Source organism: Plectropomus leopardus, chromosome 2, assembly GCF_026936395.1.
Source record: "Plectropomus leopardus strain MGB_pleo_1.0 chromosome 2, ASM2693639v1, whole genome shotgun sequence".
Classification (NCBI taxonomy): domain Eukaryota; kingdom Metazoa; phylum Chordata; class Actinopteri; order Perciformes; family Serranidae; genus Plectropomus; species Plectropomus leopardus.
The window spans coordinates 26724781-26749904 of NC_142177.1; the positions used below are offsets into that span (position 1 = coordinate 26724781).

Here is a 25124-nt window from a genome sequence, read left to right on the forward strand (position 1 = left end):
CAAGGAAGCACAAAGAAAGTGGGGAGAGATAGGAGTCTCCTTTCTGATGATATCGACGCTGTTATACATTCAACATTAAAAAGTATCACTATGTTTGCTGTTCAGAAACAGCATTGTCATCTGCTCCTGTTAGCATTTCTTCTTTATAGTTAAGTACAGTGTTTTAGGCCTAAATCAGCTCTCTGTCAGGTATAGAGTGGTCATGAGTGTCCAGGTATCTGATGATTAATTAATAACAATATCTACACTTTATAACCTCATGCCAAAAGTATTATCTTATATCACACCAATAAGGATCATCACACCATTAATGAGTCATTTCCATGAACTAATTTACAACACTATTGCACTTAAACATATTTTTAGATTTTGGCACTTGGCAAGCAATTATATTGATCACATGGATGGTTTGTGGAGACTGTACAAGACTAGCGGTGATACATTACATTGATCTGGATCTATATATCGATTCAATATTCAACATTCCAATATCAATGCAAAGTGCAAAAATCAACACATATCATCAATTTTAAGATATGCCTTTATATTGAAATTCCCATGGCATGTCTGTGTCACTATTTTTGTGAAAGCACACCTCCTTCCTAAACATCCGATCAGTATTAGCAGCCTAGCTCCAGACAGACAATGTCAAGCAGCTGAGAAAAAGACAGTGAGGATATTTACTGATATTATCTCATATTAGTCATTGGTAGGGCTGCCACCTTAAAGTCGGAGATTTGACTCATCAGTCAGAGACCCCATAGTTGACTGACATTGCTTCAAGTCGAGCAGTCCATTTTTTGTAGTTTTTTTAGCTGGTCAGAATTTACTGCAGAGTGAGCGCTCTTGACTGTCACACCACTCTTTAGTACAAGCTGCAGCGGACACTAGACTCTGCACTGTAAGGCTCTGAGATTACATTATCTTCTATCTTTGCTCAAAGCAACTTAATATGACAGTTTCTGGCTATTGTTTGATATAAAGTGTAGGTAAAAAATGTTGTCACTGCTCCATCCAGCAGCTCTCGCTGTATTTCCTTGATAACCAGTGGAACAGAGTGAAGTCTGCACCCCATTTACCGTCACCAGAATGGGGCTGCACAAAAAAGAGCAGACTGCAGTGGAGAGTCTCTCTTTGGGGTACTTTAAATTTTTTTCTAAGTTAATGCAAGTCCTCGAATATGAAAATTACTTAAAATGTGCATTCCTAGCAGGACCATCGTACACCATTGTTCAGTTATCAGCGAATCCTCACAATAATATTGGCCCATAGTATATCAAAAGTCTTGTTCAGACCTTAGTCAAAATAACTTAATTTGAGGTATCTTTATTACTAATGTTTGTGTAATAAATCTGAGGGAAAATATATATACGACATGATGTTTTTTTCAATGAGAAATCCAGAGCTAGAGAAAGGTGGCAGTAAAAGACTGGATGGAATGAGGAGATGGTGCCACATTGCCCCCGACAATCTGAAGCCATGAAAAACATGCCTCTCCACAGCCTGTGCTAAGCTTTTCTCTTACACCTCAACCTCTTCCAAACAAAATGCAAAATTGAGTCACAAAAGGCTGCTCTTCAAGCTTTCCATCCATAAATCCACCTACACCCAGCCTGAGTGAATTCCCTCTTGAGACAGGGCTTACGTGAGCAAGGCAGGCAGGCAGGCAGGCAGAGCTGGCCTGGAAAGCACAGCACGGTGTTGTGTAGTATGTTGGCAGCTGCGGGAAACACACGGACCCGAGCAGATGGCTGCGGAAGAGGGAGACAGGCTAACAGACGAGAACTGCCGGGGATATCCTACATGGGAGATCAGTCAGGCAGAGAGAAGCTAACCCAACCTCGTTCTCCGTCAGGCCACAAAGAGGATTCAGACGGAATCTCCTCTTCTTCTTCTTCGGTGACATTTATCAAAGGATGAAAGTCAAAACCATGTAAAGATGGAAATCCGTGTCAGCGCATCATCTTTACTCTCATCATCAGACAGTTTGTGGTTTAATAAATGGCCTCCTCTCTGTTAAGCTCTGGAGGGCCCTTGATTGCAGAAACAGTGCAGGTCACTGGCTGCCAACAGAGAAAAAAGCTAGCAGCAATTTGCATAAATAGCCTATTTATATAGCAAACTTCTGATACAAATCCTCCTCCCCTCAGTTAAAAGAAGTTAAATGCGCAACTGAGAGCTCTGCTGTCAGGAGTCATTAACTCTTGGACAGCTGTAGCTGTTTTACACACAGAGGTTTATCACATATTATGGTAAACTTTAAGCCATGTCCATCATCAGCTGCTGTGACTGGGCCTACATAGATTAGAGTTCAGCTGCAAAGGTCTAATGCAGGGCACTATAAGTAATAATCCCCAACACTTTAATTATATAAAACCCCATTTTTTTTTTTTTTTTATCCTGTTTACAATCTGTTTGCCCCCCCCCCCAGCAAAAGCGATTCCATAGTGGTGTAACGTATGTTGTAATTGTCCCGACCTGTTTATTGCAAGACATCTGGGTCAGTACGACATACGTTCTGTGCGCCCTGTGAGCCAAGGAGGTTAAAAAGAAGAGAAGTCATGGTGTCAAACTGCAACACTGTCTATCAGCTGTAGCATACTAGTCAGCTCAGCTCGGTTAGTCAGGGAAATCAAGCTCAATGGACAACGATTTGTATTTAGCCGGTGCTCACCCTGTTTAACTGAAGTTGGGGATATCTGTGAAAACACAACATTTCATTACGAAGATCGGAAAGTGTCAATTACGAGAACGAAAACAGACTGAAAGACAAGCCCTTCTCTCCACAGCGCTCAGGCAGCCTCCAACTGCAGATTTTGTACTAGGCCAAATAATAACTAATCCTATGGTGTGTTTATCGTTGTGTATATGCAACCACATTTTCTTATACTGTAACCTACATCTTACAGAATGCCATTATAAAGCATATGGTCAAAGTGCTTGAGTTCTGCTACAATGTGCCTTCACTATCTGTTTTAATCAGCCCATTACGCCTGCTCTGTAAACAAGCACCAACTGAAGTTCAAGAACTATCAACACAACATGCCAGAGTCTTATAATGGAGGATTACATTACATCACGTTACAGTCGTCACTGATGACTTATTGACAATACGCTGGTATTTCAGTGCCTTCAAGCAAAGTTACAGCCAATCACCACCCTAGAAAATGTACATTTTTTCTAAAGAAATTAAAATAAATAAATTAAAAAATTTGTTTTTTGTAATCAAATTTGTATAGTTTCTGTGCAGACTATAATAATAAATCATATACACATAGCTGCATCTTATCCATATGTGTATATAAGTTTTACAAATTTTGAAACTTCAGAGGGAAAACTGACCTTTTGTCTAACCCTTCCAGATCTTGCTCTTGCAGATACTGCAAGAGCAAGACCTTGTAGATGTTTTGACTACATTGATAGGCACAGCTGTGACGTTTGAAATGCACTGTTTAAAGATAAGTGATTCTTCTGTTACTTTAAGTTTTTGGTACTTCTCTGTCCATGCATATGTGTTGAAGCTTCTCTGATCAGATACGTAATATACATATATACATATATATATACAAACATATATTCAAATAAGGACAACTGAGGCTCACCAAGTTTACTTCACAAATTATTGAGTTATTTCACTTCTCGTTTAGTTTATCTAATTATTCATCAAGTTTGTATTAATATTTATCAAGCTTACTTTATCGTTCATCGGTTCATCAAGAGTACAAGATTTTCCTTAATGAGAAAATGAATTAATACAAAAAAAGACCATCTACGCGGATAATAATAGTAATAGAACTATTGCTAATAAATAACTAAATCTGTATTTTTTGTTGTTTTTTCTGCTGTACCAAAAATTAACCAAACCATGACCCCAAATTGAGGTTCATACCGAAACATGGAGTTTGTGTGCCCTTACCATTCAATAATGAAGTGGTCAGGCACGGTTTGTTTTCTAGGCTTGTAAAGTTTCTCCTTACAATGATATTCAGTTCATGTTTGAAAACATCACGCATTTTGAAATTTTTTGTAAGATAATGCAACATTTGCTAATACTGATTCTGTTCCATAGTTTTTTAACTGTCTAGATACCTACCTCAAAAAACAAGGCAAAAAAACATCACTGAGCCTTTTGCTTTGATTAAAGCCTTTGCGCATAAATAAGCCATGAAGCACACCATGAAGTGCAGTACATAACTCCCACTACCTGGCTATTATACAGTATGAGATGTATGGTCCCAGGTTGCCTGTATCACTGACAGCATGAAGATGAATCAGCAATCTGTATGTCCTTGCTCAACATTTCTTTTATGCTCATGACTTGCAGTCAATCCCTACCACTGAAACGTGGTGCTACAGAAACTCCTGCAGAAATACCATCCATTGCAAACACAAGTGAGGTCTGCAGACAACCTGCAAATATAAAATGAATGAGTAGAATATCACAAGCAAGTTTTCAAGAGACTGTGCAGCTAACTGGGGCCTGAGAGGCTGAAATGAAGCTTTAGCTAGCACTGCGGGGAGAGAACATGCTGCAGTGAACCAGGAGCACACAGCAGCACACTGCAGCAGAAATATGAAACCATCTTTCTCGTGTTCTGGGTCCATCCCAGCTCACCCTCTGCACGCCAAAGACAGATGCAGGCAATGAAAATTAGGGCTGGAGAGATAAATGCAATGTTACAAAGTGTTTGTCTCGTGCTGGCTTCACACACTTGGCACATAGTACGTAAACTGGACGATGGCTGAGGAGCTTCAGGTTGGATCATGGTGTTAGTCAGACTGACCCTTTTTACCATTTGCTCAGGCCTGGTAACCTAGATAGGCAGTGATTTTAGACTGCTCCCCACACACTTTAAAGCATCACTACATTCAAATGAACTGTGTGTCCTTGCCTTTCTGACAGGCTTTTATGCCTGTTAAAAACATAACTGTAAGCACCCACTGCGAAAATGTAAGACGAAATCTAAGATAAGTAAAAAAAAAAATCAATATTCAGATACTAATCTATACAAAAAAAATAGTACTGGATAGAATACTCATTTGCAACATTATTGATAACCACAGCGACTTCTTCGCCTCCTCAATGACACACCAACTACACACACACAGCGCCGCTACAGACAGGCTCTCAGCCCCGCCCCTCACCAGCAGCTGAATACGCCTTCAGCTCAGCTGTGTCACCAGCTGACGTCAGGTCTTTATGAAGAAATTTCCAGAGGTTAGTAAAGCTCCCATTTCAACATCAGTGAATTATTAAACATCTATTCTTAATGTTAACCTGACCGACAGCACACATTAACTTTAGCCATCCAGTTCATTCTATTATTAGTCATTAGCCGTCTGCCACAAATTAACACAATTATTTGTGTATGATCATGAAGTGTTATGTTTCTCGCCAGATTGAAGCTGAGAGAAGTCGATCTGCAACTAGACAGAGACACTCGGAGCCTACCCAACCAACTCTATTTGATCAGCAACGAAAATATTGCATTAAACAGCCAGATGTTAGCAGATTTCTGTGCAGTGGAAAAGCAGCTTTAATTCAATTCAAGAGCCTTGAACTTAGTAGGCATATAGTTGTTGTTTTTTTTATTGAATTGAAAAAAATAAATATTGTACTGAAAAAAAAGTTACTGCCAAAGCCTACAGATCGATTATACTTTATTCATACCAGAAGTTTAATTCTGCACAACATAAACAGCAACTTTTTCAACAGCAAACCTACACTGATCACTACAATGATCAATGATCATTTAAATAGATGCGTCAATAATTCACAAGGTTTTTATGCATCTTCCTAATGTCTCCACATATACAAGCCCTTGGTACCCCTAGTATTCTATTTTCCAGCCACATAGGATTCAATCCTCTCCCTCTGGGTGCTACCATGCCACTCTGACGGATGCTGTTTCTAACGGACGGAGAAAACAGAGAATATGGTCCAGAGTTCCTAATGAAATCTGGCGCAAATGCAGTAAGTGGCTGGCGGCTCTTTGAACAGACTCTGAGTGGCCCCAGGAGAAGCAGCCTGCGGTGAGTAACAACCAACACAAAAAGAAAAAAAAAACACATTGCCTGAAAAAAAGGAATAGGAAAAGGAGGAGAGGAGAAAGTACAGGAGAAAACTGCAGTTGAGCAGACATCGTGGGAAAAAAGCTGAGTAGGCACTAGAGAGCAGGCTGTTCCAGGGAGGCCCTGTGCTGCAGAGCAGCAATGATATGCATCACTCCTTCCACTGTGGTCTCTCTCCATCTCAGACCTTCACTTCCCTCCTCTTATGTCCTGTGGTAATGCTTAACTCTTGGCAAGTCACATATTTTGTATTATTGCTTAGGAGTTAACAATCATTATGGCTCATACAGAAGAGAAGGATAATGTTGGGAGCTGAATAAATATACAAAGTGTGTCTAATACGTGCAATATGCCTCTTCAACAATTCTTGTTATTTTGTATTTAATTCCACTGTTTCAAACTAAAGCACATCTGCAACGTCTATGTTTTTGACAATACAACCCTTTGACTAGATGCACTAGTAAAAAAAATCTGCTTAGCTTGCCAAGTTTTACTATTAACAGAATGTTAGACCACTCAAAACATCAAATATTAAACAAGCTGCTTTTTGCACTCTTTCTAATGGTTCTGTGTTTAGACACGAGACTATTTCAAGAACTGGTAGAGACAATGCTGTTTTATCTTCTGCAGGTAGGGCTGGGTATTGGTATTTGGTACCTTTGAGGTACCGACCCAAAATACTCGGTACCAAGTAGTATTAAAATGTCTCTAGTCAAAAAATACCTGCATTCGATTCGTTTTGCACTGAGGGTCTGATTCCGAACCTTCCTGTCTCTCCACTAGACAAGCAGATTCTCTGTTAAGGCCGTCTACAGAGCCGCCATCCTCCCATTGCTGTCAGTTCAACGTCTACCTGATAAGCACGAGCTACACAGCTGCAGCAGCATCTAACACCATTAAACAGCCCTGACAAAATCACACAGACACGGAAAAAGCTTGACTCTGTTGTTAAACCTGGTGTTAAAAGGCCATGTTCCCCCTCTCTCTCCCCCTTTCACACCTGTGCTGTCCTATAAATTAAAGGCCAAAAAGCCCTAAAAAATATCTTTCAAAAAAATAATTTAAAAAGCTGTGTGATTCTGTGATGTAAACCCTGTCACTCTGTGTGTGTGTGTGTGTGTGTGTGTGTGTGTGTGTGTGTGTGTGTGTGTGTGTGTGTGTGTGTGTGTGTGTGTGTGTGTGTGTGGCTGTAAGGACTCTCTCAACTTTATCCGATGTGATGCTCACACTCAATAGCAGCAGCAGCAGCAGCTTGAGCTTCTCTGGTCGCCAGATGTCACAACCTAAATTCAACAAAATATCAATGTCCAATAACATTGGTGACCAGATGGGCTGTTTTAAAAGGATAAAGAGAGGTGTTGTGTCGGTATACCAGGTGCCGTAATCCTCCGTTGCCGTAAAAGGCGTGTCAGAACTCTCCCTCTCCCCCATCTCTCTCTCTCTCAGCGACAAAGATAAACCCTGTGACCTTTGATTAATGGGATGGTCTTGGTACAACATCCTGCTACCACTTCACTGGAAGAAGACATGCTTTTCTTATTCCTGTGTGTGTCATTGTAACCAGTCCAAGGTCACTGAAGAACTGAGAAAGTGTGAGAGGGAGGTGATGTTTCCGTGTTATTACTTTAGACTTACTTTTACTTTTCAAACTGCTGAAAATGTGCTTTCACACATCTCATTTCAAGTCCTGCTATGGTGTTAGTATAGTTGAGTATTGCACAGGAAGGACATCACCGCCTCCTCTTAGCTGTGATGCAAGCTAGCTTCTGTTCAGCAAATTCAATTACAGAGCAAAGACACCATCAAGCTTTAGGTTTTACATTTAGGGCAAAAGTTGCTTTTTAGCTGTTTTTTTTTTTTTGCTTTTCACCTAAACTTCATATAAGGCAAACTGCAAAATTAGCTGTTATTATGTCAAAAAAGTGCACATAGAAAGGGTTTCCCATCCATTCATTTATACTGTATAACAAAATTGGCCAGAACATATTGATTTTCTTTTTGTTCATTGATTTTTGTTCATTTGTATCGTCTGACAGACAGATAAAGAACAAAGATTCAAACATTTACTGGTTAAGCTTCAAAGCCTTAAAAAATGTTTTTTGGGACAGCTCAAGTAATCAGGAGACATTTAACAAAAATATGAAAAATTGTTTCAGTCATCAACTACACTTAGTTTACTTTTTCATATTTAAACTATCATTTACAAATGTAAATATTTCATGAGTTTGGCATCAATTTATTCACACAAAATAAAATCCAAAGCATGTCTCTACATTTGGAGATGACATTTAGGAAAATATTAAACCTCCAAGTCAGTACATAATGAGTGATGGAAAACTTGTGGATTAGTCAAGGAAACAACTAAGCAAGCTTTTCGTTCACTTCTGAAAGAACAAAAAAGGGGAAATGACATACAGTAAATAAAATCTGCAAGTTTTTGTGGAAGGCATTAAAAGGGGAAACAAATCGACACTTCCACATTAAGTAATGCATTCCTCCTCTAAAAATCTCTAACTTCCTCTGTCCACTGTACTGCGGCGCCCCCTACATAGACTGTCAATGTATCACAGCATTAAAATGAGGCATTGTGACAAACTGTAAAGTTACACATACAGTATAACAACCCACTTACCCACAGTCCTCACTCACACAGTCCATGCTACTTTGCCCACTCAATGTGGCAATGTTGACAAGGATGACCAGTGCACTCAGTCACACACTCACAGAACATACTGTACATGAGACAAAGTGCACGCACATTCATAACAACAAGCACAGTTTCTTGTATATTGATAATATTAATTACACTTTTGTCTTAGATTTATGTCTGTCATGAAGTATACTGTTGTTCCAGTGTTTCCTGTCATTGTCTTTTTCACAGATTAACGCACTACAGAACGAGGGGAAGCTTGCAGCCTTGTTACTGGTTACTAGTTCCACTTTACCTTACTTCACAAAACAACACAAAATCATGTATGTTTTTGTCGTGAGCACCAGCCTCCTGTAGGCAGTACACTGTGTATTGGATTTGGATCTGGTAATGGTATCAAGAATGACACTGCTACAGCCCTCCCGTATTTTGCCTTTTAAGCAAATAGATTTTCGACAATCTGACTTTAGGCTTTTGCACACTGAGACAGATTTTTCTGTCCCAAATTGTCACATGTCTAAAAATAAATGTTATGTTGTGTTAGTCACTTCTGCACACTGACTCCAAAACTTTTGTCAGTCATTAAAGTTTTTGGAAGATGTTCGATTTTCTGCATTTTTGACATCTGTAAAAGACCTCTGGAGAGGTGTTTGACCATGAAACAGTGAAGAAAATGTGGCAGTGGGACACATTTGTAACAAGACAGAGCAGTGGGGCACAAAATAGGCAATCAATTCACAATTCAGATGACTCACTTTAAGCAGGTCAGATACAAATATTCAGGTGGAGGATGATAATGAAGGGGAGCATGTGGACTGCACACAGAGGGAGACAGTGTGGAGACAGAGAGAGAGGACAGCTCAGCCCCTTCGTATTGCCATGGCGCCAAGTGCAGACATAGTGAGAGAGTGGTGACAGATAGGGAGGTATCTTCAGAGATGCAGGGGAGCAAATGTGTCGTATATATAGCAATTAAACGCATCAGACTCGGTGTGAAACGTTGTTTTTGGATGACGGATTAAAAAACGCATCCACAAAGTCTTTCGTGTCAATAGTTATTTTGCGTATGATGTGATTTGGAGAAAAAAAAAAGACATTTAATTGCACAACTAATGGCTTAAATTGTGATACTATAAAGCCATTTCGCACACTGCTTTTGCAATGGTGGATGCCTTGTGTTTTTTCACTCTACGCTCCTCTTGTTTTCGCAGTAGAAACCTTACAGCCTCAAGGTTGAAGGAAGTTCAGCTCTGAGCAGAAAAGGGTCCTGCGAAGAAGAAGGGTCCTGCGAAAGAAGCCTGGAACCGACCATCAGTGAGGAGAGACTCCTGGATCAGCTGTTTGTGCTCCCTGTGATTTCTCCTCTTGCTAAAGTTCTTACGTATCCACACAGATCTCCTGACCATGGTGAGAAAACATATCTACACATATACAATCACAGTCCCTGTATCAAAGCATACTCAATATCAAAAGATGTAGATTGGTGTTTGGCACATCCCTAATGATAAGAAAAATAGATAAAAGTGAACAAAAGAATTATGTCAACATAAACTCACAAAAAACACTTGGCAGACACAGACAATCAGACTATTATATGTCCAGCTGGATGCCATACTGTGCCTTTGAAATGGCAGTAAAACCCTGAAGATTTGTGGAGCACAGACAATCTGCCCGTCTGACATAGTATGTGTGATTCACGCAGGCTTTAAATGCCAGCTGAGGGAGGTTACAGCCTTAACTGTGGTTATCAGCTGTGAGACAGCAACGGTCTGCAGCACTACATCGTCCTTTAGCCATCATCGTAACCCCAGGATCACATGCAGACTACAGATAAAGCCCCCTGTATGTTTGCATTAAGTGCACATATACATGTGAGCAGATCAGTCACTCATGGATGACTTAGCAGGGTCACTTTCCACACACACATATATCACCTCAGGACACTTATGCAGCTGCTCTTTTATAACAAAGCACTGCTCCTTATAGTGGCTCTAGAGTGGAAACTCCATTCACTTATTTTTGAGACTCTTGCATTTATACTACAGAGGGTACTACATAGTATGACTGAATACAGAGTTAGGTCGATTTCCGTTTTTGCCGGTCTAGTCTGGTCCGGTTCGGTATACTAAACTATATTATATTACTTATACTATATTAAACTGGCTAATTTATACAAACCGGCTGAATGTCGTTATGTTCTGGCAATTTTAAAAGTAGTCTACCACCGAAAAAATTAGCCCATCAAACCAATCTGAAATTTTTCATACCAGTCCAACCCTAACTGAATAAGCTTATCATAAACACAAAACTCTTGTATCTCAAACAGCTGGTTAATGGCTTGTTTTTGCGTTTTATGGAAGCAGAGAATTGCCTTCAAACTGAATCAGAAAACCAACTCTGGAGCTGCAGTGCACCAGGAATATAAGATACACTGAGCCTTCTGTCGAAAGTAGGACAAACTTAATGGCTACATGAAAGTGCCCACACAATGACTGTATAGTGTAGTAGTGCATGGATCCATCTAAGCATGCTTTAACAGTGTAGCTCCTTGAGTTTCTATAGGAAGACAGAAGGATGACTGACACCAGAAGTCCATCTCCCTCTGTCTTTTCTGCACAAACACAAATACGCTCACATTACATCAGACTACCTACACAAAACTATAGTGCTTGCACAGTAGAGCATGAGAATAGCACCAGGTTTCCTGAGGCACAAAAGGGTTAACATCACACTGTTTATTAATGTCTGCTGGCCTGCCCATAGTCTGTGTCAGAGACAATCATTGTGGAAGTTCAAATGTTTGTTTACTGACTGATTCGTATGTCCCTGAGGCAACAGCAGCTACGCTCTAAGAAAAGAAGGCTTCTATGTGTATTAAGGTAATAGCACTTGTTTTGATCCTGTGTGTCAGTGCAATGTGTCCAGGTGCCATATGTACTGTTATATTAACCTTGGAAAACCACGAGGCTAACACAAGGCAACGTGTAGAACTGTGAAATACCGCTCACAGCAGTGCTGTAACATTCAATGTGTGCAGTTGCCGGTGGTCAGTTGCTACTATTCTATTATAGTTATATCTTCACCGCCACGTACATCTATGTCTTTATTGTGTACAAGAGATGGTGTGTGCTCCATTGACAATACTGACAATAAAGCCATTAGCAAACTACAGGACTGAATTTATGCTGACTGATCCTCCATTTCTGGAGCTAATACTATTTGTGGGTTAGTAGCTAATCAATTTGTAAATCACCACAAAATTAACTGCTGACAGTTGAACAATTAATCATTAAATTAATTTTTTCAAGTTAATCCCAAAATGGTGCTGGTTCCAGCTTCTCCAATTCAGGGTTCTCTATTTATGTCACTGCATGTTCACTAAAGAGCTGCAAAAATTAGTTAATCAATTAGTTGTTAACTATTAAATTAATCACCACTTAATTTGAAAGTCGATTGAGGGGTTTGAGTATTTTTTAGGAAAACAAAAAGTGAAATCCTTTAATTCCTGTTTCTTAAACGTGACATTTTCTGGTTTAGTTACTCTTCTATGATGTAAACTGAGTATCTTTGGGTTGTGGACAAAAAGTAAGACATTTGTGGAAATCATCTTGTGCTTCGGGAGACACTTACAAATATTTTTCACAGTTTTTGGACATTTTATAGACCAAACAATTTACGATTTATTGAGAAAATAATCAACAGATTAAATCAACAATGAAAATAACTGTTAGTTGAAGCCATTGTTCACTACCTTTGAGTTAATGTACCATTTGGACTGTAATAGACTACATTAGCATTTTGCAGACATGGCTTCAGACTCTGGAAATGCATTACAGTAGAAGTTGAAATAATAACCAGTACTGCAGATACAATCGATTAATTCTTTAGGAAATAATCACGAGCTGCAGCCCTAGTTTCTTTCTTTAAAGGGATACAAGTGGGTTATTTTTTTCATATTGGCTATAATGTAGTATGAGTTACTCGCTTGTATTAATTTAATGCCTGTGTATTTGCTAAGAGTTAGGCTCAAGGCTAACCTTTATTTCTCAGCTTAAAAATAATCCTGAAAGAAGCGACAATTTAGAGAAGTGCTGCCTCATGTAAACTCTCTCCCTCTAAATCTAACTAAATATCTGTATCCCTGTTTCTGTCTCTCTAGTAGACTGTCTCTCTGCCTCCAACAGGGTTATCCATCTGTCCCTCAACCTGTTAAGTAGCCCTTCCCTCTACATATCACGACCTCTGCCACATCACTTCATATTTACTGAATAATGTGCCTTTTTGTTGAAAGTATTTGTGAAATAAACTCTACAGTATTTCTCTGTTACAGAAAAATTATAAGATTTTCCCTGCTTGTGATCTAGACAATTTGGTTCTACTGTTAGACCTCTTGCAAGTAAATTAAAAAAAGAGCATGAATGCAAACTTTGTGACCTCATCACTATGTAAAGGTACTGTTATTATTTATAAACAGCACTGCTCAAGCAGAATTGTCAGATATAAGTGAGATAAATGGAACCAAACCCTACTTGTTTGTGCAACACATTCTTATACTTAAATAATTTATTGACATGCAATATAGTGTTGAAAGAAATAATTGCAATTCCAAATGCGAACTAATATCCAAAAACAATCCCAAAAAACAATTCTCTTGCATTTTTTAAACAATTAAAGCTGGAGTAGACCATTTCATTTTGGCATCACCAGGCAAAAAACCCAAGATAAACTTTGAGAACATTGTAATTCAAGCGTTTCTCTTGGTTCTGTTTTCAGGATTTAGAAAGTCTAACCTAAAAGCCATTTCACAGAGAGGGTGTTTAACAAATGCAGATGTGTGTGCACATTCCTTGAGTAAAAGCCTGATTCAATGGCAGTCCTGAAGAGAAAGTTTGCATTCCAGCATTGGCAAAATCTGCCTTCACTGTAAGGAATCCCAAAAAAGAAAGACAGAATTATCAAATTGTGTCTAAAAGAGTGTGAAAATAAACAAAAAAAAACATTTGTCAATATCGACAAAACATTTCAGAAATGTAGAGAAAATGTTGCTAACAGTTAAGCCTTCTGCTAAAGGGAGTCAAAGACTCAAGGCTGTGGTTGCTCCTTTGTGGTTGCACCTTTATGTAACGTTATCTTACATTGGCTAGAGCCTCATATCACAGGGTGTCCTCCACCTCACTCCCCACCACAGCTCTATAGACCACATCGCTAGGAGGGGAAGGGGCAGGGGCTTCAGAGACTGATCCCCAGTCAGGGACCACAGCAACCTGAATCCAACCAGTGCAAACTCAGGCTCAAGACATCCAGGCCTCCCCACCAGATCTGCAGACTTTCTGTTGCTGCTGTTACACAAGTTAGATCTGGTGGTGCTGCTGGCCAATGTGACGACCAATGCTGTGGGGTTTTGCGTGGGCCATATCCGAGCTGAAAAAGCTGCCAAGAGAAGGTCCATCTGCAAAGTTGCTGCGTGCTCTCCTTCCGAGGAAGAAGTGACAGAGGTAGCAAGCCAGGCGGGGGGGCTATAGGGTGGCTCGCTAGCTAATTTTTGTCTTAGTTGCCTGAGAGAGAGAGAGAGAGAGAGAGAGAGAGAGAGAGAGAGAGAGAGAGAGAGAGAGCAGGGCAAAGAGGGGCTGAGCCAACGCACTGCAGGCATCTCTACAATGAAACAAGAGAGGGAAGAGGAGAGAGCTGCAGAAGGAGGGGGTGTAATTTCAAATTCTCTCAGTTTTTTTTTTTTTTTGCCTGTATAGTTTTTTGCATAACCCAGCTTTTAAGAGAGAGGGTAAATTTTAGCTTGTGAGGTGGACCAATTTAACTTACATCTGTGTAAGAGCCAACAAGATTAAATTGTGAGATTTAAACTTAAGATGCCAAGTCAAGTTTAGAATCTGCTGTGCACAAGCATTTTATATTTCTAATTTCAGAGGAAAATAGAAACAAATCAACTGACAAGACAAAGACTTTCTGCGCAAACATAAAAACATCTTGCCTTACAGTTTACACCAGTAACACTCTCCACAACATACCTCTCAGTGAAAACCTCCTTTCGCCTCCTGCTAAGAAGTTGCTTTCCAAAACCACAATACTGACAAATCCTTTCACAGCCCACATACGCGAGACGCACAACAATGTTGTTTGCACAACATTGTGTATCCAATATAATGCTCCAAAACAAAACAACCACACAATGGATTCTCCGGGAGAAAATTGTTTGTTGATGTTAAGAGGATACTATAACTTATTCAGATAAAAAAATAATAATAATTGTGCAAACAATACTGCTGAGTAGAACAGAAGCGTCTCATTCAGCACTGATGAGGCTGGCCTTCAGTGGCAGAAGACAGTTAGTGCTACAAAGGACACATCATCACCAAAACCTGGAAGAGTGGAAAAACTTCAACCTGTCCAACTGTTTCCAGGTTGTGGTGTGACATTTTGATGACAAGGACACAATTTGGCATAGACAGCATGTATCCCTTCTGCCTGGTGCCATCAGCCCAGGCTGCTATGAGGGGTGGGAATACATTCTTGGCAAGCATTGGGCCCATAAGTATCAAATGAGCCCCGTCTGAACGCCACAGCTTATATAATCATTACTGCTAAATGGGCATATCCTTTGTAGGGCTACTTTCACCAGGACAATGTTTCCTACACAAGATAACGATTTCAGCTTTCATCGGTTTTTCCCGGGTCACACCTTTGGAAAGCTGTTTCTTGCTATGTCAATGCAACAAAAGCTGTACCAACATTGGCACATTCATGTTAGACAGGAATTAAATAGTGCTCCCAGCACCTCAATAAACCCATGCCTCAAAGAATACAGACTGCTCTGGAGGACAACATGGATCTTTTTTTGTACTTCAAGCAAGGCGTACCAAATTAAAGATATACTACACTAACTATATGACGTAGGGTTAGGCGATAAAACAGTGACGATAACTATACTTCTCCTCAGCAAAAGTATAGTTAAACGCCAGTTACCACCTGCCTTTAACCAGAAGGAGAAGACGAAGCAGCAACCGTAGAAGAAGAGGACGACGAGATCAGGGGACTCACCAGCTACCTTTGTTGGCCACTAATGCCCATGACAACATGTTAAAGTTACAACGTTAAATACCTATAAAGTTATTTTTGTTATTTTTTAAAATTGTTTTGATGGCAGACAACATCACACTGTGACTGACAGTAGGTAAAGTTTACTCCTCTTTTGCTAACTGGTTAGCAAGTTAACGTAACTGACTAACTGGCTATTTCATATAATGATATGTCATAACGTGACTAAACGTAATGTGAAAAAAACACTCATACATTTCCTCGTCTGTAAACATGATTTCTGTCTCATTCACTTTAGACAGATTTTCATAGCAATTTCATGGCATCTTCAGAGTCCGTCTTGTTATTGTTTTGATTAAAAAATGGCAGAAATGATAAAGTGTGGGTGTAAAATTTGTACAGAAAATAATGATCACAGTTGAGACTTTGTTTTGTCTATCCTGTTTCCATTGTCACTAAAACACATACAAAAAAAGTCTCGACTGCCTGTACAGAATTTGACATGCTGCTGGACAGAATTAACATTTTTTCATCTGTTTATTATTTTATATATTAACATTATTTTGATGTTAATTGTTATGAATCTACCTTAGATTTGTGAAATATTCTGCAATCTGGAAAATGTTGTCATTTTCTGACAATCTATAACTCAAACCACAATTAATATTTTGTAAATACAATTACATGTCTATGTCTGTCTTTTTTTCTATTTTTCTTATCCCTAACTTATTTCCCTCCCCTGTACTGTGAGCATTGCCAACCCAGAAAAAATTCCTTGTTCCTCATTTGTTGAACTTGGCCAATAAACGTGATTCTGATTCTGATATGATTTCTTCAACTTCCACTTAAAAAAAAAATCATTCTGTGAACTTTAAAGAAATAATAATTTGACCAATGTGAAACTTTTATATCATGATAACATATTTGGCCATATCCCGCTACCCTAAGAATGAGGCTGAAAAGAAGTGAAAGGGAAAATCCCTGAGTCAAATCCTCTGCATTGAAGCTTTGTGTCATTGTGAAACCAACACTGCTGAGTTTTTAGACTTACACCACTGTCATAGCAAGAGCTGATTATCATAGTTTTGGGAAGTAGCTGGGCTGCTGCGCAAGCTTATTTATCACATAGATGATCTACATGACTACTAGCTGCTTATAATACACATCTGCCAAGTTTTAAATAATAACTTTTTAAATGGGACCTGCCAATGGAAGTAGTACGTCACTGAAACAGTGTCACACCGGTTATAGTTTTATATCACTGTTTTATCGTTTTTCCTATTCTTTACAGCAACTGTAAACAAATATCTGTGACTTACATGTTTCTGCTAAAAAAAGTATTAATTTACATGATTAGTATCCAAATACCTTCTAATCTGTTCTTTCAACATAACAAGTACTAACAAATAGAAAGTAAATAATGTTGCCAGTTGGTCAGTTTGTCTTCTCTACTGGTGCTCTTTTTCTCTGCATTTCTCTTTCCATCATTATATTTTCACCCTCTCCCATGTCTTTGTCCGAGAGTTATGTGCCAAGTCAGCTGGTCCTCTGCTCTCACTGCAGCACAGACACACAAGGACTTGCAAACCTCCAACGGAGGGATGTGATTTAATTTATTTGTTTGCAAGATTTGTTTATAACCACAGCGCAACTGAGCTAATGTGTGCCTGATCTTATTAAGATTTGTGCCCACTGCCCACTCATGTCATCCTTGTCATGTGTGAGCAGAATTAAAAAGGCTTAAATTCCTCTCAACCCATTTTCCTGAATCATTTACTCTGTCTCTAGGCTACCCAATGGAGACGGGCCATAGCCTTTTTTTAGTCAGTAGCTGGTTCAGCCCACATGTGCTGAGGCCAACTGGAGGACCCTGGAGCAGAACAGACATAGCCTGGGTCTGTGTGAGGGATATATGGAAAAATTAACGGGCACTTACACCCTCACAGGAATGTGTTATCTTAACACTTCCACTAATGTCCCAAAGACTGGAACAGAGCACACGCACACTAATTGGTACACATCACATTAAGCTAAACCAAAGCCAGTTAGCCTTAGGTGCATCATGTTAGCCTAAAATAAACAGTTAGCAGATTTTTGGTGCAAGTCAGTGATTAGTATGCTAATCAGGCAACACAGTGCTGGAGCTTCACTAATGTAGCAGTCAAGAATCAGCTGAAAAAAATCCCACACAGTGCTCAGGTTTCAGACCGACGCATTCTAATCAATCTCAAGTATTTGCAGCAGATACAGACGTGACCCCAATAACTCAGCCATCACGACCAGCACGATGTCTCATAAGTCACAGGCACACATCAACAACAACAGTCAGCGCTAAATCCTTATTCACACCTGCAATATTGTTGCCGTAATTCACATGGGCTGTCCACGCTGTGTGGCAGTGCATCATGCTCACCGTGGTTCAGTCTTTGTCAATCGCTTCTATGCTCACAAATCACCACCGACACACACACATTACTTAAACACAAAAACCTTAAAAAATGAACATGGCACCATAAATCAAAACTGAGGCACTGAAGCTGTGAAAGATCAGGGATCATCAGACAAACATCTGGGGGGGGGCAGCCCGACTGTACGTCAATACTGACCTGCATAATCTAAAAGTAGCTTGTATGTGTGAAAATGTTCACAGTGCTATTCAGGACCATCAGCCAGTGATGTTTGTGGTCGGTACTGAGAAGGAGGCTACATGCAGACAGTAGCTCACTCTGCTTTACTTGCATGTGAAAGATTTTCTTGCTTCATAGCGGAGGCGGGCCTCCTCCAAAATCAGAGGATGCCAATACACCTTTATATAATAAAACCTTCAGAGGAAAAGAGCAGAGGCACTGATTTACATAGCATGTATCCAGTGAGTGAAGTCACTGTTTAGACAGTCATCAAATAGATAAATTGATCCAAAAAAAATAATAATAATAATCATAAAACAGATCTAAAAAACATATCTACTTTTTAAACTGCAGAGCACATATGTTTCACACAGGAAAAATCAGGAAACATTTTTAAAAAGCCACTATCCTTTGAAAACAAATATAAAACCCCCTTTGTATAAAATGACTTTGCAGGTAACGAGACTTAATTGATCTTAAAATAAAATAAAGACCTCAAAAAATTCTATACTTAAGACATAAGCCACTTTGACACTGACAGTTCAAGGCAGGAATATCGCCCCATTATGCAGCCTTGCCTTTCTGCATATGACGTACACTTGAGGAATATGGGGAAAAGAGTGGTCGGGAGATTTAAAAATTAGCTGTTAGCTGTTAGCTTTTAGCGGCTAACACTGAGAAGAACAGACACTGATGCTGCATGATGCCACTGTTGGATGACAAGAAAATGGACTTGGTAGCAGATCTGTGGCACAATCTGTGTAAAAAGGGCTTTACTTGTCTGTTGTCTAATCGTTTTTATAAAGAAATTTGTAGGATGGTATGGATACAAATTTAATATTTGTCATTGAATTATGTCAATATCAACTTGCTATTAATTTGCTAAAACAAAAAAATAAGTTTGAAGACAAAAAGCCATTTTGATAACACATAAGGCTGGAGGTTGAGCTCTTTATTTGCCAACCAACACATTATCCAGCAATGTGTGGGAACATTTCTGGGATCATTTTCTCCATGACAGTGATTTACTCAGTTCCAAGGCCAAATACAAGGTCGTGGTATTTACAGTAGTCAGGACAAGCTACTAATGGTTCATGGAAAATCTCTTCCCATTTAAAATATAACAAAACAAACTTATGGGAGATTAAATTTAAAATACTCAAGTCAATTCTATCTATATAACCCTAAATCACAAATCACTAGGCCTAACTTTCTAGGGGCTTTAATATCGGTACAGCCTAGAACAAACTCTGTCCTCTCGACCCTTGCTTTCAGCAGCATCAGCAGTTGTTTAGGCCTGACATTGGGATCAAAAGACAGGCTGAAAACTATGAAACAACAAATATTGCTGTAGCAGGAAGCTGCAATCTTGAAAAAATAACTTCACTTGCAGTGGAGAGTCACAGCCCTTCTCAGTCTGAATATGTGGTCAGTGTATCCCAGTAACACCTATATGGAAATTTATTCTGATGTTTTAGGTGGTGCGAGTGTCCTTATATGTTTTAACATTTACTTTTTACTTTTTTTTTTAAATATACTAAAATTGGATAACAAGATGTATTTCTTGAGAGATTCTCACTGTAAATTATGTTACTTTTTCAAACTAAAAAATTACTGGTGGACCTTTGAGTTGGCATTTTTTTGTCTCAGTACAGGAAGGTACAGTTCTTGTGTTGAAGTGTAATCCTCAGAGCCAAGCTGAGCTAGTGGTGCTAATAAGAACACGTTTGTCCCAATTGCCAATTTGTCGCACTGTATCTTCCTTTCTTCAAGAATTCTGACTCCTATTATAAAATTGCCGAGTTTAAACTCCCATGCACGTGAGTCCGAACTCAGTGTACTCTGTACTGAGAAAGGCTTTCAGTCTGCGCTGATGGAATGTTACATCTCATGGGAACGACCAACTAACAAGCCAAAGAGTCAATCTTTCTCAGTAATCGCACAAGGGTAATCCACCACAACTGGAACTAAGCTTCAGCTGTCTGTCTTATCTGAGACAGTAAGAGCAACACTGCTAATGACATCACTGTAATAGCTGCTGTGTTCAAACAGGAAAAACATTCAGTTAATGTCCTAATGGGAATCTTTTTTAAGGTCTCAAGTTTAAGTTTAAAGTTTTAAAGTTTAAAGTCTCTGCAGATTCCCATTGTTTGGTGCCATCCATTTAAAAAGGTTATAGAATCAAAGTAATAAGACCATGTACACAAAATTAAAATACATGTAAACACTGAAATCAGACTAAGTCAAATTTCTCAAAGTTGGACAAACACACCTAGATAATGCGGTTGGTGATGCATTTACTCTGTCATGTATACACCTCAATCAGACCTGAACTGGCCTTGGTGTTCTGCACATCCTCCATAGTCACTGCGCCAGGGTTTGACCCAAAAGTTGAACATGAATTCATAAAAGAAAATGGGAAAAACAAGACTAGGGTAAAAAGTAAAGGATACATACGAAATGCACAGTGTTATCCATATTTTCACTGTTTAACATACGACCCATTTGCCACTTGCTTACTTGTTTTGGTATGTGACTTAATGGGTCAACCAAAAGAAGGTCCAATAGCATCTAGCTGGAAGGGGGCATATCACAACTATCCGTGGCAGAGTCAGATATACTTCTGTCTATAAAGCAGTTCTCCCCTGGTACTTGTATACTGGGAAAAGGACAGTAGTCCAATTAAATAGCCTAATCAAGCTATAGCCATATCTCGACTTAAACATACTGACACAGTCATCGACTTCTTGCTCAGGGTTTCCCACACATTAATTTATTTGTTTCTTCATACATATTTTCTTTTGTGTGTACCAAAATATGACTCCTAAAGCGGGGTATAATTTATCGGTGACTTTTGTGTGATGTTACACCAATAAAATCAAAAGCAAACTCTGCAATAGTGATCACGTCTTGATGTAAACATTGCTAAAACTTGAATCCTGCCCATTTCAAACTATTGAGAAGGGCCCAGTCCAAAATGTGAAATAACTAGGGCTTTCAAACCATTCATTTTTCTAATCATGATTAACCGCAGAATCTAAATAGTCAGTCGTGATTAATTGCATTTTAGTAATAAATTGTTTTAAATTCCATTATTTTGCATTACAAAACAGTTTTTAGGTCCTCATTAACAAGGTAAAGCAATTCTTACCAGATTGTCTTGATTAGGAATCAATGACAGCACAACAAATGCATGGAACCAGCACTGGTTTCAGGTGATGCCAGTATCATTAGTGTAGCTGGTGCAGCCTCTTAAAGACGGGAATGTTGGCTGGCAATCAATAATAAATAAATAACACATTATGTATGGGCCTTATTCGCGTCACAATTAACTTATTAACACTGTTAGCCCTAGATAATAACCACAAATGTTCCCACTTTGGCAAAAAACTGTGTTCATGTCAGACTCGTAGAATTAATGTGTCTTTCATGTCATGACTTTGATATAAAAGTTTTAGCCCGGTTCGGCTGTTCACAAAACTAATATAATCACAACATTTTCTCTTTTCTTAAGCAAAAAAAGTTTAAAAGATAATATGGGAGCTCAGGAGGAGGTTAACACACCTGCTTAACAAATGTGTGTTAAATTTCCTCAGTTCTTGTGTGTGTGAGTAAGTGCAGCTGTGTGTATCTTTTTGTGTGAGTATGATACCCCTTGGGAGCTCCAAAACAGGGCTAATGAAGTTAGGCAGGCCACTAAATCTCAACTGCAGAATGATTACTAAGCTCAGTTTAGGAAATACCCCCACTAGCGCATCCAACAGACCAAAAAAAAAACTACAGAGGGTCAGGACCGACATTAGTGACAGATCTAAGGGAAATATCACATGTGGAAGCAGATACTCGTCTACTTTAACGCCCGCATTCTTATTTTCAAGATGAAACTGTTTTTTCCACGACCATCAATGTCACTGTTATGAAGGAGAAGAATATATTTATTTTAGCCTTAATTCTCTCTGTGTGCAACATACTAGTCTGGAGATTTAAATTCATGTCCTCTCACCAAGTCATGATTAAAACTGGAGTTTGGGCTTCCTCAGAGAAAATTTAGCTAAGTACAGACTGTTAACATACAGGACAGCTACACTCACAGACAGCCGAGCCTCCTAGCTGCCTATCAAGCAGAAAAAAAAACAATAAACCCTCTCAAAACAGTTCAGATCTGACAGAGTCCTGGTGGGATCAACAGATGTGAAGTCTGGTGGCTGCTCTCTCAGTAACCAAAAAAACAAAAAACAATCCATTCTAAACCCCATAAGATGCGTCTATGGTTCACTTTGAACCAGCAGATCCAGCATAATTACAACATGATCAGAGAAGAAGTGTCTCCTTTGTTTCTAGCTTAACAAGTATTGGGCATGACACTTAACCAAAGCACTTCTGCAAATCCCAGAGGAATCTGCCTTTCCTGTTGTCACTGGGTGTCACATAGCATTTCTTTGAAGACATTTTGTTTTAAGTATTACTTGTCGGGCCTCATAAGCAACAAACCAACAAATACATAATAAAAAACGTTATTATTTCTGTTCTAGCATTGTCCCACCAACACGTCTCCTCGTAAGTTTAGGTTATTTGTTGAAAACATAAATCATATGTTAGTATTAACAGCAGCAATCTAACTTTGCAAGAGTTTGGTCTTTCAAGGACAAATGAATTGCAGACATTTCAAAAAAAGCTGTGCTTTCTGCAAAACGATGTACCGACCCAATGAAAAGACACACCAGCACATGAATCTGCCTTTTTTTCTGCTCGTTACAGAGCATTCAACAGCTTACTGCACCAAACTGAACCCCTGCAGCCTGCCTCTCCTGTGCTCTCCTCTTGGACCAGAGCCCATAAACAGGAAGGCAAGCACACACACCGTATACAAGAGTGCGTACACACACGCACAAACATGTATGAGCACACACATGCATGCAGAGATAATTAACCCACAACAATCAGCCTCAGCATGAACACCCACACACAAACACACATTCAAATGACACGTTAACTTGTTTGACTGGGCACAGAATACTGTCACAACCTCTCAGCAACACACACACAAACACATACACAACAGTTAAAGCCTGGCTTCAGGGTGTCGCTGGCTGTGGCAACTGCAACAGATGGAACTGCAGCAGCAGCAGCAGTGGGGCAGGTAAGGTGAAAGGAATTGAACCTCCTTGTGTGAATGCGCATGTATTTTTTTGCGCCAGCCTGCACAACTCTTTCACCCTGCTATTTTGAGGTGGTTCTTTATAAATCCTACAGCATGGCCAAGTCTCTGGCAAGAATTCAAAAGACAAAGCATGCATAAAACATGACAGACATTCAGACAGAGGAGAGTAATGGAGTAGAGGCAGAAAAGAGAGAGAGAGAGCAAAATACATGCCAGTGTAATAAGGTATGCAAAGACTGTTTTCAATGCAGCAGCAGCAGCAGCACTATCAACCGTACTGACAGCTCTACAGTCAGATCTGGAGGGGCAGATATGCTACCACGCTAGCATGGTGTGTGTTAAATTCTACTGCATACAGATAGTATGGCATTTGCTCCCCTGTAGGAACCGACAAGCATGATCATCCCGGCTCTCACTGACAGAGCGAAGTGAGAGAGGCAGGAAGAGAAAAGGGTGAGAGAGTAAGAGAGGATGAGAGAGAGAGAGAGCGCGCAAGAGAGAGAAAGCGAGAGAGAGAGATGCCAAAGACATGTAGCCTCAGACCTAGCAATGATACTCTTAAAACACCCACCTCGGTCTGCTGCTGATTCCTGACGCAGTGAGCACAACCAGGGAGTAAATGCAGAATAGCTATGATGGAGGACCAGCAGCCAAAATCCAAGAGATTGAGCAAACCAGAGGAGAGGGAGGAAGACTGATACAAGACTGGTAAACGTACGACCCGGTGTGACTGAGAATATGTGTTGGTGTGAGATGAGCATGTATGCCTGACATAAGAGAGAGACAGAATTACAAGGAAGACAGGAAAAAAGTGACACAAGACAGACAGAATAGGGACAGGGGAACAGGGAGAAAGAAAGAGATGGAAAGAAGAGACAGAATAAATGTGTGAGCTTGGAGAGTCACTGAGCAGAGCAGATGCATAAAAGGAAATGCCCCTCCCTCTTTCCTCTTCACACACATACACACACACACACCTCTCCCTTTGCAATGTCAGCATTCGAGTACGCATGCATTCAGTGAATCAGAGTGAGCTGTAAATGGTGAAAGAGAAGAAGGGTGAGCCAGAGAGAGCATGCAAGAAGCATGTGTTCATTTTCAGTTCAATGACAAGACACTCCTTTTGTCGCACTACGAGATCCATGTTCCACTGAAATTGGCTCAAAGTTGAAAGGCTGCATAGTAACTGAACACAGCTCAGCAAGCTGGCTAGAGCTCAATAAGAAGTGGGATGCATTATGTTGCAAAGCTCTATGAAAACACCTGTAAATCCTGTTTGCTATTATGCCATAAGGGAAAATTGACATGCACGCTATCTATACTGCATCTAAAGGACCTGATAGGGTTGTCAAAATAAATAATCAATGCTCAGATAGTAATCAAAACGAAAGGTTAGTATGGGATACAATACAAAACAGTAATGGTTAGTAACGTTCCCATTTCAACATCACTCAAGTATTAAACATTTATTACAAACATTAACCAGACCGGCGCGCTATAGCCATTTTATTTTTAGCCATTATCCAACAGCCACATTAGCCGTCTATTATGCTATTGCTATGCT

General features: G+C 39.6%; 1 protein-coding gene across 3 annotated transcripts in view; it reads right to left on the bottom strand.

Moving 5' to 3' along the window:
* The window catches only part of kcnab2a (potassium voltage-gated channel subfamily A regulatory beta subunit 2a), a 111863-nt gene that overhangs the window by 75259 nt on the left and 11480 nt on the right, over positions 1-25124 (bottom strand). The window contains exon 1 of one of the 3 annotated variants that reach the window (XM_088089427.1): positions 24132-24273. The exons of the other annotated variants lie outside the window; for them this stretch is intronic. The gene's annotated coding sequence lies outside the window, so the exon portion shown is untranslated. Of the gene's footprint in view, positions 1-24131; positions 24274-25124 lie in introns of those variants that run through there. 3 annotated transcript variants of the gene reach the window in all.